We start from the raw sequence: 9,950 nt of genomic DNA, 5'->3' as shown, positions 1-9,950 counted from the left end.
CGCTCCATCACCATCCTCCTCAGGGCCGGCCTGCTCATGAGGCGGGGTGAAACATTTGCCTCAGGCGGCACATCTGGGGGGGGGGGCGTCCGTGGGTGGGGGGCCGCCCGCCGAGTTGGAGGGGTAGCGGGCAGAAAGGGGGTATTGGGCCTAGCGGTGGGGAGGGGGTCGGACCCTCGCCTGGGTCCCCCGATCTGTGCTCCCCTTAGCTGAAAATAGTTCCAGCGTATAGATAAGAGGCAACGGGCGGGGATCACTCACCTTTTCCGCGTTCCAGCGAGCGATCCACTGACGTCACTTCCTGCAATGTCATCAAAAACAATGTCCTCACATGGGCACCAGCTGGAGTTTAACTGCCATGTTTAATAGCAAGCTTCGCATTCAAGAGACAACATAGTGCAGTAAATGTATCAGCAATACATCACCATTCCAACGGATCGTACCACCCACAGAGACCTGTCGGGTCGACAATTGTTTCGCTAAAGTAGCTTCCTCGTGGACCGCTGCTCTCCGCGGCGGGGATAAGGCTCAAACGCCGCAGACAAAGTGGGCGCTTCAAGTACGCAATACTGCGCACGCCCACTTCCTCACCTCAGGCCTATGGTAAGCCCAAGTCCTCCAGAGCGGGCGCGCGTCATTGCTGAGCGCAGCCTCACGCTGGTGGCAATCATGGTCACGTCACCACGCTCCGCGGCGCTCTTCAAGCGTCGCAGTCATGGTAACGTTACTAGTTTACTAGTTGCGCTGCGTCCACCCGGAAGCAAGTCAGAGACCGCCCCCGTCGGACGCAGTCATTGTGTACCATGCAATGGCTCAACACTGCCAAGGGAGTGTACGCGAGTATCCAGGCCGCATTGAGCAGGATGGTCAGGGGGAACCTTGAATGAACGACATTAATGCATCACTTAAAGGGAAAGTTCCCATAACCAAGGTAAGGAAAGTTACGCATACTTATTAGGGTTAATTGTATTTCTAAAGGACTAGAGAGAGAGAGAGATACACCAGAGAGTGGCACCCCATTGACAGGTGAAGGCAAGGAGAGAGCAAGCTACACAACTAAACTCTTAATATTTTTGCAAGAAAACGCTAAATTCATTTCTATCATTGAACCCCAATGGGCCCATTGCTTCAGTCCTCGAGATCCAAGTCGATTCCTTCTGAGAAAGCAGTTTCTCTCTATCTCCCCCTCTTCTCGGGGTTACTACAGAGAACAGTCCCACCATCCTCAGATATGCGGGGTCACTTTGATGCACCTCTTTAAAATGTTCCACAAGTCTTGGGACTCCACCTTTGCCCTTTCTAATGAACCTGATGTGTTCTACCAACCGTTCCCTCATTGGGCGGGTAGTTTTACCTATGTAGAAAAATAAACAGGGACATAGGAGGGCGTATACCACAAACTCGGTTCTACAGGTTATAAAATCCTTAATTTGAAAATTTATGTGACCCAATTTCACATTCTTTGTTTTATCAATGTGTTCACACGTGGGACAATGTCCACATGGAAAACAACCCTGCATCTTTTTTGTGTCTAACCAGGTTTTTGGCTGTGGTTTTACAAACTCACTTCTGGTTACAAAGGACCCCAAAGTAGGGCCCCTCCTGTAGGCTAACATTGGAGGATTGAGGATTCTAGAACCGAATCCACTATCCTGCTGCAATATGTACCAATTTTTATTTATGATTTCCTTCACCCTATCAGCCATGGGTGTGAAATCAAATGTCATCACAAACCTATCCTCTGGCTCTGCTATTTTTTCTTTTAAAAGACTATCTCTATCCAATCCTCTAGCCCTGTCTAGAGCTGACTCCAATTCTAGTGTATTGTAACCTCTCTCAACAAATCTGTTGGTCATCTCCACTGCCTGAGACTCAAAATCCCTATCCCTAGAGTTGTTCCTTCTCAATCTGAGATATTGGCTATACGGGATCGCCGCTTTAACATGGGAGGGATGGTAACTCTGGTGATGTAGAACCGAGTTTGTGGCTGTCGCCTTCCTATGTCCCCGAGAGATTAACTCACCCTCGTGTACCTCCAAGGTGAGGTCAAGAAAGTTGACCCTATCTCCACCCCACTCACCTGTAAATAACATATTTCTGTCATTTTTGTCCAAATATTCCATAAAGGAATTGAAACGGTCCCTGGTGGAACCCCAAATGACCAGCACATTGTCAACATACCTGGACCATGCTCTCAGATCACATCTATAGGGATTGCTGTCCCCATAGATGTATTTTTCCTCCCACTTAGCCAAAAAAATGTTGGCAAATGTGGGGGCCACCGCTGTCCCCATTGCCGTCCCCGATATTTGTCTGTACCAGACATCTCCAAATTTAAACGCATTGTGCCCCAGAACAAACTTAAGGCATTCCGCCAAAAATGCACTTTCCGATTGATCCACCAACTTGGTGGCCAATAACATCTCTTGGACCAACCGGACTCCCATTTCTTGTGGTATCCTGTTATACAGGTTAACCACATCAATGGTTGCAAGGCTGTCCCCTTTGCTCCATTTAACTTGTTCGACCATTCTAAGGACATGCGTTGTGTCCTTTAGATACGATGGAACAAAGGACAGCAGCGGTCTAAGGGCATGGTCCAGGTATTTTGAGAGGGGCTCAGTTACAGAGCCCCTCCCGGAGACAATGGGCCGGCCCGGGGGATCCACCAGGGACTTATGGACCTTAGGCAGGAAGTAAATTACAGGCCTCCTAGGATATTCAGGGAACAAATCGTCCCCCAGTCCCCCAGTTTCTTATCCAGGAAGCCTGACATCACTCCTCCTCACTCCTCCTCTTAACAAATTCCTTAATTTTTTCTGAAAGGTGGAGGTAGGGTCTGCAGATAGTTTGACATAGGTGGTGGAATCCTCTAACTGTCTCATGGCTTCCCTAATATAGTGTTGAGTTGACAGTACCACTATATTCCCTCCCTTGTCGGCCTTTTTTACTGTAAGGTCTGGACGGGATTTTAACCATTTTATGGCTTTCCATTCACTCGGTGAGAGGTTTCTCTCTACCTGGGGATAGATTAAAGCCCTAGATTCTTTAAGGACTTGTTTCTGGAATATATCTAAAGCAGAGCCCGATAGGGGAGGAAATGGGTTAACTGATCTACATGCTTTCAATTTGGCCCGTTTGAAATTGGCATCAGTGGAGTCATCCACAGGATTATCATTTTCAGCTAGCAGGGATTGTAATTCACTTATAGCAATACTATCTTGAAAGGATAGACTTGGTAAAAAACCCAACGGTCCTATCTTAGATTGAGTTGGTTCCATGGGATTCCCTCCAAACATTCTGTACAGGTTGATCTTCCTGACGTTTTTGTAGAGGTCTATTTCAAACTTTGTAAAATCAAAGGCTGTAGTAGTGGCAAAGTTCAGTCCCTTTTGTAAGACCTTTATACATGGGTCTGACAACTTTACTCCCGATAGATTCAACACCTGTAGTTGGTTTAACTCTGGGGTTTGCTCTAAGCAAATCCCTCCTGAGGCATTCCCTTCCAGGACACTTTCTTTGCACATGACTCCTCGTTTTCTTCTCCTCCCTCTCCTTGTTTTTTTCTTCCCAAAGGGGATACCTTAGGTTTCTTCCCTTTTCTCTCAACCTCGGACTCTGATCCAGAGTCGGAGGTCCAGTAGCCTTTTTTCTTTGGTCTACGTGGCTTTCTCCTTTTATAGGTACCTTTAGGTTTGGGCTCAGAGCGTGCCCAATCAAAAATGTGACCCGTTTTGAAATCTTCCTGGTCTCGAAGATATTTGTTGAGTTTTCTCTCCTTGACCTCCCTCTGAATGGGTATCAATCTCCTCTCAATCTTACTCTCTACTTCCTGCAATGCCGCCCACGCCCATAGTCACGCGGCCTGCGGGCAGAGGTGCACATTGTAATACCCACTGCATACCCCTACCTGTTGTTCACTGTGCACCCACCCACCTATGTGAGCGCACGCAGTGTCACTGTGCCTTTCCGGTACCTGCCTGTGTGCGACAGGTGCACGTTGTAATACCCATCACTGCATATACCTACTACAACCTGTTGTTCACTTCAGTGCACCCACCCACCTACGTGAGCACACGCAGTATCACTGTCCCTGTCCAGTACCTGTCTGTGTGTGACAGATGCACATTGTAATACCCACTGCATATACCTACCTGTTGTTCACTGTGCACCCACCCACCTACGTGAGCGCACGCAGTTCCACTTTGCCTTTCCGGTACCTGCCCGTGTGTGACAGGTGCACGTTGTAGTACCCATCAATGCATATACCTACTACTACCTGTTGTTCACTTCAGTGCACCCACCTACCTACGTGAGCGCACACAGTGTGATATACCACTCCGTGCATACCTGTAAACTGCATTTGTGTGACTGCACATTGTATTACTCAAGTCAGTGCATACCTTTCACTTCATACCCCCCGATATGGACAAAACAGACAAAACAGGTAGAGGCAGAGGTAGAGGCACACCCAGAGGAAGGCCACCCGGCAAGTCTGTGCAAGGTCGTGGTGATGTGATTTCGTGCGGCCCTGGACCAAAGTACAGTGCTCAGAAGAAGGCACGCCCCATCAACTCCCAAGATTGTCAGGACGTGGTTGACTATTTAACACAGAACAACTCATCTTCTGCAGCCACCAGCGCTACGCCAAGTACCACATCCGCTACATTTGACAGTTCGTAGGAGTTATTTGGTGGGGAAATCACTGATGTACAGCCATTATTGTTATAACCAGATTAAGGCGCTAAGCAAGTTACACCACCTCATATGTCTGAGTTAGGCGACACTATGGACGTAACGTGTGCGGAGGGGGATGATGAAGTACCTTCTGTTGGTGCAGTTTTGGAGGTGTCTGAGGCAAACGAAGCTGGGCAGGATGATTATGATGATGACGATGAAACGGATCCCACGTATGTTCCCAATAGAGGAGATGAACAGGGGGACATACCTGCACCAGCTGGAGATCGCCAAACGTGGTGTGCGACAATGACAGCAATCTCATTTCCGCATTAAATTTGATAAAAACTGACACATGTACCCTGCATGGCACATGTGCTGAATCTACTCATTGGAAGATTTGTGTCAAAGTACCCAGGCTTAGAGGATGTCCTGAAGCAGACCAGGAAGTTGTGTGAGAATTTCAGGCGGTCTTACACGGCCATGGCACACTTTGCCGAGATTCAGCGGAGAAACAAGTTGCCGGTGAGATGCGATAGCCCGACTCGCTGGAATTTGACCCTCCTTATGTTCTCTCGCCTGCTAGAACAGGAGAAAGCCATCACCCAGTACCTCTACAATTTCAGTAGAAGGACACAATCTGGGGAGATGGGGATGTTGTGGCCCAACAACTGGACACTGATGCGAAATACATGCGGCTGTTTGAGGAGGTGACCAACCTGGTGACTCGCAGTGAAGGCACCATCAGCGACTTGATCCTGTACGCTTACTTCCTGGAGCGTGCCATGTGTAGAGTGGTGGATCAAGCTGTGGAGGAGTGTGAAGAGGAACAGTTACGGGAGGAAGCGTTGTGGAATAAATTCTCATCAGAACCAGATGTTTCCTTAACACCTGCGGCAGCACAGAGAGGGGAGGAGGAGAAGGAGGAGGAAGAGTCGTGCGGGGAAGAGGAGTCAGACTCGGATGATGAGGAAGGTATTTCTTTGGAGGAGGAGGAGGCGGCGGTGGCAGAAGAACAACCACAGCAGGCGTCGCAGGGGGCTTGTGCTGCTCAACATTGCCGTGGTTTTGTTCGTGGCTGGGGGGAGGAGGAGGACTTACCTGACTTCACTGAGGAAGAACAGGAGGAGATGGATAGTACGTCTGGATCCAACTTTGTGCAGATGGCGTCTTTCGTGCTGTCCAGCCTGATGAGGGATCCCCATATAAAAATACTCAAGGGGAATGAGCTATACTGGGCAGCCACGCTACTAGACCCTCGGTATAGGCACAAAGTGGTGGACATGTTACCAACTCACCTGAAGGCAAAAAGGATGCAGGACTTTCAGAACAAGCTGGCAACTATGCTTTACAATGCGTTTAAGGGTGATGTCGGATCCACCCTCCACCAATGCCTGGACCGGCAGGTAGATGACTACCTGGCCTTAAGTGTGGATGTAGACACTGTGAGCAGCGATGAACCCTTGGACTACTGGGTGCGCAGGCTTGACCTGTGGCCAGAGCTGTTTGCCATCCAACTTCTGTCTTACCCTGCCTCAAGCGTCCTATCAGAAAGGACCTTCAGCGCAGCTGGAGGCATTGTCACTAAGAAGAGAAATTGCCTAAGTCACAAAAGTGTTCAGTACCTCACCTTTATCAAAATGAATGAGGCATGGATCCCGGAGGCCTACTGCCCGCCCCAAGACTAAGTCCGTCCCCACACACAGCACCTCTGCCTGCACGCCGTGTGCCTGCCTGGCCCAAGACTAAGTTGCTCCCCACACATCACCTCTGCCCGCAGGCCGCTTGACTGCCTTCTTCCGCCACCACCAACAGGGTCCAGGACTCCAGGTGGATTCCTGAATTTTTAAGGCTGCGGCTAGCAGTGGCCGCTATAATAATTTTTCTGGTGCGTGTACATTCCTGCCTAATTTTTCTGCCTGCACTTCGGGTCCAACAACAAAACAAAAGGCATGTACATTTGCCAATTCCCCTTCATGATCATTACCTTGCCGCAGTGAAGGGGCTTGCGTATCACAATGAAGCAATGACCACCCGCTATATGAGTTTCTTGGGGGAAGCACACCCATGATAATAAGGTCGTTGCTTCATTATGGACAGACCAAATTTGATCAGACGGACAGTCGCTGTTCTCTCATTCAGCTACCTCAGCCCGGCGACCATATGAGCTGGAAAGCCGCCATCACCTGCACTTTGGTCATGGTGCGCACCAGTCCAGCACGGCCGTCACTACACACACAGCTGTTTGCAGTCACTGCATACCTTTTACTGCATCTGTGACTGCACATTGTATTATACCTGGCAGTCAGTGCATACAGTACCTTTCACTTGAATGGATGACAGACTTGCCCTCCATAACAGATTCTCGTTACAGGTAGTAAAGTCGATCAGTGTCATATACAGCAGGGTTTCGAAAGTCCTCCTGTATTGGTATTTTTGGTCACTACCTCGGGACATGCATGCCATATCTGCTGCCTTCCTTGGATGTGTGGTAGCCGTTCCTGCTCCTTTGCCCACAGCGTGCCTGCTGCCTTCCTTTGATGTGTGGTAGTGGTAGCCGTTTCTTAGCCGGAATCGAACCCTGATTCCCCAGCCATTACCCGTGGTCACTCGCAATGGCAGATTCTCGTTGCAGGTACTGAACAGCAAGCAGAACAAGTATTTACAAAAATAGATGTAAGCTTTAACAATGGTAGAGAAAGAACCATTGAAAGTTGATAAGGCAGTCAGACATTACCTGATATCCCTGCGGAAGAGAAATCTCACCATGGTGCGCACCAGTCCAGCACGGCCGTCGCTACGCAATCAGCTGTTTGCGGTGCGTTACACAGTGAGTTTGGTGTCAGTGTGAAGCAGTACTCCAATTACACTCCCTGATTGATGTATACACATGTTTTAAAGCACTTTAGGCCTGCAATTTAGCATTCAATGTGATTTCTGCCCTTAAAACGCTGCTTTGCGTCAAATCCAGATTTTTCCCCGGGACTTTTGGCATCTATCCCACTCCGTGGAAAGGGAGTAAGGAGATACACAAAGTCGGCACTGCTGGCAGCTGTGTTTAATCTTCAATAGGTGGCACACATCAATAAAGTTCATACAGAACAAAAGTTAAACATACCATGTTGCTGGAGGCTGTGAGCTGGTGGTGGGTGCAGGGCACAGAATAGCCTTATGGCCGTTTCGCGCTGTCAATGCGCTTCTACGGAGGCTGCTTTGCATCAAATCCAGATTTTTCCCCGGGACTTTTGGCATCTATCCCACTCCGCCATGCCCCCCTCCAGGTGTTAGACCCCTTGAAACATCTTTTCCATCAGTTTTCTGGCCAGCATAAGTGTCTCTAGTTTTCAAAGTTCGCCTCCCCATTGAAGTCAATTGCGGTTCGCAAAAGTTCACGCGAACCGAACTTTTTGCGGAAGTTCGCGAACCCAGTTCGTGTACCGAAAATCAGCTGTTCGGGCCATCTCTATTCAGGTATGGTGGGGAGAAGTTTGGATTCCAGGGGGCCCCATGACAATTTTGCAGGGGTGCTTATGGGCTGTTGTTACGCCCCTGTAGTTATGTATGTGAGTCTTGGCTTTGCACTGCGCACCTGTGTCTGTATACACCTCTTGTGTTCCAGGAGAGGCTGCCAGAGCGTTTCCTTCCACAACATGATGCCTCCCCGGAGAGGAAATCCATGAATTCATTCCCATTGTCTATTGCTTAATTTAATATTTCAGAGTGCACCGCTGCATAAAAGGCTTAATTAAAAATGCATCCGCCAATAATAATACTACAAGCCTTGCCCTTCAAGCATAACCAATCATTCCAAGTCTCATGAATAAGCTAGTGGCTTGTGCAGAGCGCTGCTGAATGAGCCCAGTCAAATTGGAACATAAATAGTTCTTATTTGAATGGTAAATCACGGGCTGGTATAATTGTTTTCCATTTGCAAAGAACAAAAGAGGGAAAAAATTCCTACCCAGTAAGTTGTTTTCACAGGACGGCCACGACTGATGGAACATAACCTGCAGAGGTCACAAGGATAAAAGCAGGAAGGTAACTATAATTCATGGAGACCCCCAGCAAAACTTTGATGGGGTCCCCTAATGTTTACACCTCTTCCCTTGCCTCCCCTGAAGACCCTCACAGCCTGGAGGTCCATCTCACAAGGGTCATAAAACAAGTGCAGACATCATAATCCTAATCTTCACATCACTGCTCACTTTCTGTTCTTGGCAATCGGGGAATATATTACACTTTATTACAACAACTTCCAACATGAGAAAACAGTAAGAGCTCGTTCACATCTAAAATTGTAATCGCAAACGCAAGCTTTTTTAAATTTTATGCAGCGGGTCTCCTCATCCCCCCCCCCTGTGCTCCACTGTGCACTGCCTTTTTGGTAAAAGCGCTTTTCTAAGCACTTTTTCAGTGGTTTTTAAATTCGCTCCCTGACGCAAGTCAGGAAGTGAACACTTTGACCCGGGAAAGAATAAATACATTGTATAAAATATAAAAATGCGAACGCAATGGCTGCACAAAGCGATTTTGAGAGCACTTGCGTTTTTCCTATACCTTCCATTGAGGCAAAATCGCCTCAAAAATGGTACAGGCATCGCTTTGCTGATCGGAAACGAACCGCTCAGATGTGAACTCTCTCATAGGGAATCATTGCACAAGCTTTTTTAGGGTGATTTTTAAAATGGCCTGCGCTTGAAAAAAGGGCAAAAACGCCCTTAGTGTGAACGAGCCCCAAGGGCCCTTTTCCACTAGGGCTGAATGTGACTCGGACCTGCAGGTGAGTTGAGTGGGGAAATGCAGCCTATTCCTGCTATGGCTTGCCCTCCGAATCCTAATCTAGTGCGATTCTGGGCCGCATGCTGCAGTTTCCTGCAGTACACACCCAAATCCTTATAGCCGTGCATGGCACAATCAAGTGATTTGGGATGCAGTTTCGAAGCAGCATGGGTTGCCGGGGCCGAACCGGAGACGCCTAGTGGAAATAAGGCCTCTTACTTGTGAGCAGACGGTGAGCAGACGGTGCTACCTTGTGCTCACAGGCTAACACAGTTGTAGCTGAAGAAGGATTTTATAAAATAAAGAGGGGGGTTGGCACTACAAAGTCCAGCATGTATGGTGGGAGGCTATAATGTAACTTGGTATGCTGTAGGGAGCTGTGGCATGCTCTAGATCCAAAGATGCAAAGTATATGCTAATTGAAAGTAGAGAAAAGGAGTACCAGGCACTGTTGCATGTTTAATATTTATTTGACCATGAAGATAAATCCATAA

The sequence above is a fragment of the Hyperolius riggenbachi genome, chromosome 1 (assembly GCF_040937935.1).
Source record: "Hyperolius riggenbachi isolate aHypRig1 chromosome 1, aHypRig1.pri, whole genome shotgun sequence".
Lineage (NCBI taxonomy): Eukaryota > Metazoa > Chordata > Amphibia > Anura > Hyperoliidae > Hyperolius > Hyperolius riggenbachi.
This window is presented reverse-complemented; position numbering follows the sequence as displayed.